The 8,752-nt window shown below is 35.2% G+C and overlaps 1 pseudogene; it reads left to right on the top strand.

Moving 5' to 3' along the window:
• Positions 1-4,697: 4,697 nt before the first annotated feature.
• LOC130630168 (uncharacterized) lies at positions 4,698-5,552 on the top strand (annotated as a pseudogene).
• Positions 5,553-8,752: the final 3,200 nt, after the last annotated feature.

Below are 8,752 nucleotides of genomic sequence, written 5' to 3'. Positions count from 1 at the left end.
TATCTGGTCAAAAACGCTCAGCGATAACATGTTTTTATTTGCCGTCATCTCCCATATCAAAAAGGAAGAAACCAATATGTGTCTTCTAGGTATAATAGCGAAATTTTAGTAATTCAAAGAAACTCTTTGTCTTAGACGATCAGTTCGTCTCAATATGTACTTATAAATGCTCTATATAATTGACCTTCATTTTCGCATGGTTTTCATCCATTTCTTGTATATGGAAGAAAAATTCTGATCTCTTTATTTTGACAGAGATAGCGCTGAATGTTTTAGGTTTTTGAATCTTATACTTTGGTGTTGAAAATTCTTATTCTAAATATTCTTATTCTTTGGTTGCAAGGAGAAACTACGTGCAGTAGACGAAAAAGGAGTTTAAAATTTTGTAATGTTTATTTTAAGTTTGATTTTAATGAATTCACGTTGTGGTGTTTTTCATTATTAAGTCCCTTAAAGCTTTTTAAACCCAAAGGAGACTTTTTTCATATTGTAACTGGGGACTCTTGTTCTAGGATAGCAGCGGTTGTTGGGGGCAAAACTACTTTGGTGTCAAAACAGATTTAAGGAAAAACATACATGTAATAAATAATTATATAACTTCGTGGATGCATTTTAACACTTTTTAAAGTTTGCTAAAAATTACCCCGTCTGGAAAATACCTATGCAAGATATAAATTTTTTTCCAAAATGTTGTTTCCAGCCCTAGTTGAAACAAGAAAGAGTCACAACAACAAAAAACAGTTAACAGTTATGCCAATTCAAAAAACATTCAGGCGCTTATAACCAATCTCCCTACCGGCAGTGCTAATAGATTTAACATAAACGTTTTTATTCCTTTTCATTTAGTCATACCTTTATTTTTAATTTTAACTAATAGGGTCACTATACTAAATGGCACTAAGTTACAATTTGAATGGACTGTAAATGTATCTCCTAATTGGAATGGACTGTAAATGTATCTCCTGGTGACACTATAGTCCCGAGAAGTGTCTACTTGTCACCGAACTTTACTAATCCAATACTAGTTGACAGAATTATAAAAGAAAAAGGTGTAAAATTATTTGATGAAAACAGGAAAACTTTGAGACATTAAACAGAATGTAAAAGTTCGCTTTAGAAATAAGCAAATAGTGGCATTTTAAAGGTTCGATAATTTTAAACAAAAATTGCTGACATTAGCAGAAACTTATTTCTGCCAATTTGTTCTCTTTATGACGTACTGTTAGTGTTCCAACTAACAGTGTTAGTGTGGTTGAAGATAGCTACGAGAAGATCGTGTTCTGGCGCCGAAACCTGTTCAAACTACCAAGTGGAGGAGCAGGAAAAGATTTCATCAGAGAAGTAACTCGACTAATGAACGGACGCATGGACGGAAAAGAGTCCCCCCTGAGTTGTCCCATTGAAAGGTATCCATATCATGCTCGCCCTGCTTCTGCAAAAAAAAGCAGGACCTGAAAAGCGAAGGACCATAAAGAATCATTGGAAAGGCGATGAAGATATGGCACCAGGGGAATATTGCAGACCTTATAGACGAAGCAGCTACGATTCAATCAAGGCTGCCAAAAACAACAGACAGAAGAGACATCGAAACGGTCTCGAAAATGTTTAAAAAATATGCAGAGAGGTGATATGAATGGCGCTATCAAGATCGTGACATGGGGGGTGGGATACTGCTTTTAAACGACGAAACCATCTGTCTACTACGAAACAAACACCCCAAAGCAAAAGACGCAAACGAAAACAACAATTTGGGAGGTCCTTGCGAAAGAGTGAACCCGATAGTGTTTGAGGCGATTGACGAATCACTGGTCATGAAAGCAGCGCTCGAAACCAAAGGAGGCTCTTGAGCATGGGGTTTAGATTCACAGCGATGGAGAAGAATCCTGACATCAAGAATGTACGGTGATTGTGGTAAAGTCTTAGGATCGCGAATGCAACCAAGAGTCTTTGTACGGAAAGTCTCAGTGACAAATCCTTTGAAGCTTTTATTGCGTGCAGACTTGTCCTGTTAAGCAAGCAACTAGGTGTCTGACCAATCATAGTCGGTGAAGTACTGGTGAGAATATGTGGTAAAACGGTGATGGCGGTGATCAAGAAAGACATCATCGCTTTGAGCTGTAGAGTGCAGATGTGTTCTGGCGAAAAAGCAGGAGAAGAGGCCGCAGTCCACGCTATGACGAGAGTGTTCGAAAGTGAAGAAGCAGAGGCAGTTCTCTTGGTAGATGCATCAAATGCGTTCAACAACATCAATCGACAAGCCCTCCTACACAACATCAAAGTGGTATGCCTAGTCTTTGCAAACTATGTTTCGAATTGCTACCGCACCAGCCAGGTGATTTGTTATTGGGGGCGTAGAGCTAAGTTCAAAAGAGGGAACAACTCAAATTTATCCGATCGGCATGGCAGTCTACGCTACGGGAATAAAACCTCCCCTGGACGAACTCATGTCGATCATGGTGGAACAGGACCAGATGGCCGCCTATGCTTACGGCATAACTGCAACAGGGAAGCGCAGATCAGTACAAACCTGGTGAGATAACCTTGCAACTCAAGGACCTCATTTTGGTTACTTCTCTCAACCAAAAAAATCTTAGCTAATCGTCAAAGAATAAAATTTGGCCAACGCCATGGAACAGATGGCAAATGAAATCTGGGCGCAGTGATTGGAAGTAAAGTTTAAAAAAAGATACTGTAAAGCTCTAGTGGAAAAATGGTCAGAGGAATTGTCTTTTCTAACCAGAATCGCCGTGACTCAACCACAAGCGGAATACGCATGTTTCGTCAGCGGATACCAACACAAAATTTCTTACTTTATCCAAACGATACCTGGCTTTGAGAGATACCTGCAGCCAATCGAGGACGTGATACCGCATCAGGTCATCCCAGCAATCACTGGAGTGAAAACCATCTACGACAATGAGCCCGAGCTGTCAGACAGCCCCAGTCGAGCACGACAACTCCGAACCCCTGACAAGAAAGCTACAAAACGAAATCCTTGGGATGTCTGAAGAAGAGGAAGAAGTCCAACCATAATCAAAAACGAACGACGCCATCAGAGTAAAGAATCGTTGGAGGAAGTACAAACGATGAGTGACGAGCTGAAAAGAACCAACGAGGCAAACTCAATGGTTTGAGTGTCCGACTGGTTAACAAATCTGCCGATCAAAGAGTTTGGATACGAGCTCATCAAGGAGCAATTCCAAGGAATATGTATGCAGAAGCCGTTTCGACATAGCACACGCGTTATCGTGCAAGAAGGGAGGCTTCGTTACGCTACGACATAACGAAATTCGTGATTTAACGTCAATCATATCTGCCCTGACGTCAGAAGGGAACTAAGCTTGGTCGAAATGGATGGTGAACACCTGACGCACCGGACAGCAAACAGAAGCCACGAAGCGCGACTTGACATCAGCACTACGGGTTTCCGGACCCCTAGCTAAAAAGCATTTTTTTATTTAAGGGTCTTTGACCTAAACGCTCGGAGGTACAGTGGTCCGGAGCTCGAAAAATGCTTCAGAAGGAATGAAAGGGAGAAGAAAAGACACTACAATGAACGTATCGACAACGGTACCTTCACGCCTTTGGTGTTTTCGACAAGTGGTGGCATGAGGCGGGAGTGTAAAAAATTTTACAAACGTTTGTGCGAGATGATGGCTGAGAAAAGAGGTGAAACATCCCAAAGAGTAATAGACTTCATACGAAGGAAGCTATCGTATAATTTTCTCCGCCTGAAATTGCTGTTTTAAAGAGGCTCACGCTCGCTAAAGATTGAATACAATCTGAGTGACAATCATCTGGCCAACTTTTTTTTTGAAAGTTGGAGGCTCTGATGAATGAGTATTTACTATATTCATTTATTAATTAATTTATTTAATATTTTTAGTTTTGAAGTAAGACAGAATATATATAATTATGTTGTAAAATATTGCACGCCGATTGAAAAAAAAATTAAGTTAAAGTTGCACATTTCTGTGAGTTAATTTTAGCATTGTTCAGAAAAAATATTCGCGATTTCACAAATAAAAACTGGCTACATTTTCCTTACAAATATGATTTATAAAAATATGCTTTATACAAATATCAGGATAAGATTTAAAAATCAATTCAAACTGTTTAACAATGGAGATATATGGTTGATGAACATTCTCAACATCAAGAAAGTATGTATATTTATAAAAATGTGTGTAAATTTTATACAGATTTTGCGTGAATTAAATTTCAGAAAGTGTAAAACTTAGGCTGTGTAAATATTTTCGCAGCATCTCTAAAAGTGTAGCACATCTAGCTGTTTACTGTTCTTTTTTTGCTTAGCTATTACTAATTCTTTGGAATTGAAGGTCTCTTTTATATAAATATAAAACATATTTGAATATTTTAAAGGATCGCTTATTATATAGCACGTAAGACTCAAGCCTAGTTAGCAATAAGTTACCTCTAGCTAGAGAAGAAAACAATAAAATAAATTAACACAGACTAGGTTTTACTCACGACTTGAATGTAAAATTTGTTAATCTGATAAAAAGAGACGTAAACTTTTGCAGCAATACAGGACATATTGATTAAATTGATTAATGTTGATTGCTATAAAAAGCACTTCCATCAAAGTCCGCATTATGAAACAAAAGTCAAAGGTTTAAAAAATTTACTCTCAACTCTAAAAGAAGTATGCAAACGTACCGACGACAGATGAAGTAAAAGTTTTTTTTAAAAAAATATTTCATACATTCCATGTATCAATTTCTAGTTTTGCTGTACTTTATCTGCTTTAATGTTAATAACTTATTTATTTAGCAAAGTACAACAAGCATTGTCTAGAATTTAGCAACGAATGATAAGTACCGTTGTTTCGTTATTTTTAACAGGTAGACCAAACTTTTGGGACAATAAATATTCATATCATTATACTGCAATCAAAAATGAGGTTTTTACAAAAGGACCAGAGGTATGTGGATATCCGATACCTAATGTTACACAGAAAATAGGAGAAGACACCTTCAGTACTTTATCTACTGCTTCTGTTATTAATAAAGCAACCAGAAAATACGAATACAGTTTTAAGACTCGACCTATCACTTCCAAAGATTAGTTACATCTAATACAATAGGAAGTATGGATTGGAATGTCAAAATTGATGTTGAATGTGAGCATTAATTTTGTTATATTCTTTCTTTTCTTTTTTCCAGTTTTTAAAGTTTCATAGCTACAGTGGTTTCGAATGTACTATTTTACAGACTAAATGCAAGTTGTGTTCGTGTCACTTGGGATGCAGAAGATACTGAGAAATGTAATATCAGCTATTATTTGCAGTTTTCTGGTACAAATGCCATTCATAACTTTTCCTGCACAAATTTTACACTTTTCCATTCTTTATATGTTAATGTCGTTTTCATTTCGGCATCATACAAAAGAAACATTGGTGGAAAACTTGCCAGTAGAATTACCGAAGCTCGACAGCAGATACTGGCCTAACAAACGATTCAGGGCAAAATGTAGAGGCAACATGTAAATACATATTTTACATTGATTTTCCTGTGTTTAGACCCTATTAATAACATATTTACATAGGGAAGTGTAAGAATAAGCTAGAAGATATTTGAAAACTACTACTTTTCAAAGATTTTAAATCTCACGATTTTTAAATAAATGTTTAGGTATTTCTCGAAAATATTTTTGTGTATTGACCAATTTCATGAAGCTTGGTCTCTTCGGAACAAACTGGTCATTTTCTTAATCACTATTTCAAGAGCTATCTCCTTATAAATTCATCAAAAGTACATATTCCTATACATTAATTCATCGGCGTTTTAAGCTCTGAATATTACGCGCAACGAGTTAAAACTTCCGTGTCCGTGTCATACCGATTGCTACAACACTCATATGCCGTGTGTAAGGATGAGGGAGAATATGTTCCTCGATTTTCTCAACATGCAAAGATATTGTTCTTTCGTTTTTTCCTTTTTAACAGTGGCTACGGATTTTTTAACTCTCCCAATATTTGAAGCGACAGCTACTGCTTTCTGTTTGTTGCTATATCTCAACTTTCAATGTTCCCCAACAATATTGACTCGCTTTCTCTTCGAACTAGAAACAAAATTAAAAATTTAAACAATTTTTTACGTGAAACAATATACAACATTCCAATTTTTACCATCATATTGCTTAGGGTTTGATAAACTGTAATAAATTATAAAAATATATATTAAAATAACCGAATTAACATAAATCGAGTATCATAACTACAATTTGCAAGATTGTTATTATAAAATGTGTGCCTCCTTACTACTTTCTATTGTGGCTAGCTTCAGGTTGGTTAAAGATAACACAAGGGTTTTAACGATGGCTAGCATAAAAATGCACTCATACCAAGCTAAATGGAAAACTTGGGAAAGAAGCACAAAAAAACTAGCTAGCTGTCTCTCCGTCATTGGCTAGCTGCACTAACTACATTAGCTGGCCTATAGCCAAAGTAACAGCAAAAAAAGTAAAAATGATTTTTCTATTGTTAAAATATGTTATTGTATATTAATTAGCATATAGCTATAGTATAGACAAATGCAAAATATTGACAATAAGAGCAGCAGAAACTTAGAAGTTTAAATTTTTTACCAAAAAGAAATTTTGTAACTGCACCCAGATACTGACATCACATTTTCCTCTTCCACATCTGTGAATATGCTAGAAAGGGTTGCACTCAGATTTGCAATGCTTATGGTCAACGGAATTATTCGCCGCATTATTATCATTTGTTGGTGCACTGGGTAAAGGAATATATAAACTGTGTTGGCTTTGAATCTTACGTTGAAACCTGGTAGTACTATTTATCAGCTATTTGCATGCATATGAAAAAACGTCATGTGGTATAGAAAATAATACATACAGTCTGTTACTTACTCTTTATATCGTTTGTTGTGTCTTACTTCGAAATAGTTTGATCATCAGCCGGAATTTTTAAGCATTTTACAATAAAAACATTTAGACTTGTTTGATTTGGAAAAATTGTAAATAAAAAGACCAGAAAATTAAAAAAAAGGTTGAAAAATAACTAGAACGTTATGAAATGTGATGTTTGATCAAATGTAATTTCAAGTGATTTAACTTTTCAGAATTTAGAAATGGGATTTATGGACAGTCATACGCAGAAGGGCAGAAAATGCAAGTAGCAAACACGGCGAAAGCCTCAAAATCGTTGAAGTGGGCGCATTAAAGCATAAACCGCATACAAAATTCTATCTCAGAAGAAAGTTCTGATGTTCTTAGTTACTAATAAAATTCATTTATTAATCGACACACTGGGTTAAAAACAAGTAAAAGAACAACAACAAAAAAGCAAAGTAAAGGTATTCACAAGGCAAATTACTAATGCTGAGTCGCTATATGACACATGGAAAATTTTCCTTATCGGCTTGTTTTAAGAGCTAGCTCAGCACAATATTTTTTTTTATTAAATAATGTTTTCACTTTTTTTTGAAGGATAATGAAGGATAGAAACAACAAGAATTAATTAAACACCCGGAGAATATTGAAGAAAGTAGCCTCAATGTAGGATAATATTTTGTTTATTTTGTGTTGGAAAATGTATTTAAGGACACGACTTGATCGAAATATACACAAGGCAAATGTTACATTAGTTTTTTTCAACTTTTATGCTATAAAAGAAGTCTTACAAGGTTGGGAGTAAACGATTTAAAGTAATTGGATACATGCAAAGTCAGATTTTATTGATATGCTCTTATAAAAACACAAACAATTAACAGAACCAGCAAACAGCCATATTAAAATTCTTGCTTTAAAACTGAGTTTATTGGGTCAATACAACTTTCTTGCAGAAAAAAATTAAAATTGGAACTAAAAAAACTTGCAAAAAATGTGGCCTGAACGTTTTAGTTCTTTCTTTTTTTATTGTAGCATCGTCAAAATACTGTCTCCGAAAACGGCTTTGTAGCTTAGAGCCTAATCTTCCTTAGGGAAAAAATACAGCATAGATTCTGCGAGCCATTTCGTTGTATATATATTCAATTCTCACAAAGTACACTGAAACACAGTGGCCAGCATGCTAAAAGACTGTGGAGGATGTAAGAGATGTATAACAAAGCCAAACAGTCGGAAATTAAGAAAAACGTTGGGTAAAAGGCTTCAGAGATACATAATAGTTCTGATTGAGAGTGCAACTCTTACGTACTTATGGCTATTTGTGGCTACGAGACATTTAACAATATTCGAATTCAATTTTCTTAATAGAAATGTGTAAATTAAAACATTAAGTGATGCTCAAATAAATCATGAAATCTAGTTATTCCAAAACTGTTCTTGTGTAGTCTTATATGCTGTTCCGAAACAGGTGATTGACCAATCTTAGGGAAATTGGTCTAATTTTGATCCCAAGTATTCCCTACTTACCCATGCAGGAGATGATGTAATTTATCTGCACCTGTTTCCAACTTTTTTAGCCTCTAACTTATAACTGCAATATAATCTGACACCGCGTTTGTGACAAAATAAAGACTGGTAGTCGAGTAAAACTGATGAAACTTTATAAAGAGAACAAAATGGCAGCAATAAATTTTTTGCTTGCATCAGCATACTTTCTGTGACGTCATCAGAAGCTTGAAATTTGGTAAAAATGACACTTTACTTAAAACTTAATTACTTTTGATCCTGAGCGAATTATTGCAAGTTTCTGAAAGCTTAATAAAAGTTATTTAACATATTTTCTGGTTTTTACGTGGATCGCATAAAAAATTGCCAAAAA

The sequence above is a fragment of the Hydractinia symbiolongicarpus genome, chromosome 2 (genome assembly GCF_029227915.1).
Source record: "Hydractinia symbiolongicarpus strain clone_291-10 chromosome 2, HSymV2.1, whole genome shotgun sequence".
NCBI classification, from domain to species: domain Eukaryota; kingdom Metazoa; phylum Cnidaria; class Hydrozoa; order Anthoathecata; family Hydractiniidae; genus Hydractinia; species Hydractinia symbiolongicarpus.
Note: the sequence above shows the minus strand (reverse complement) of the source record. Positions and strands in the feature narration are given on the sequence as shown.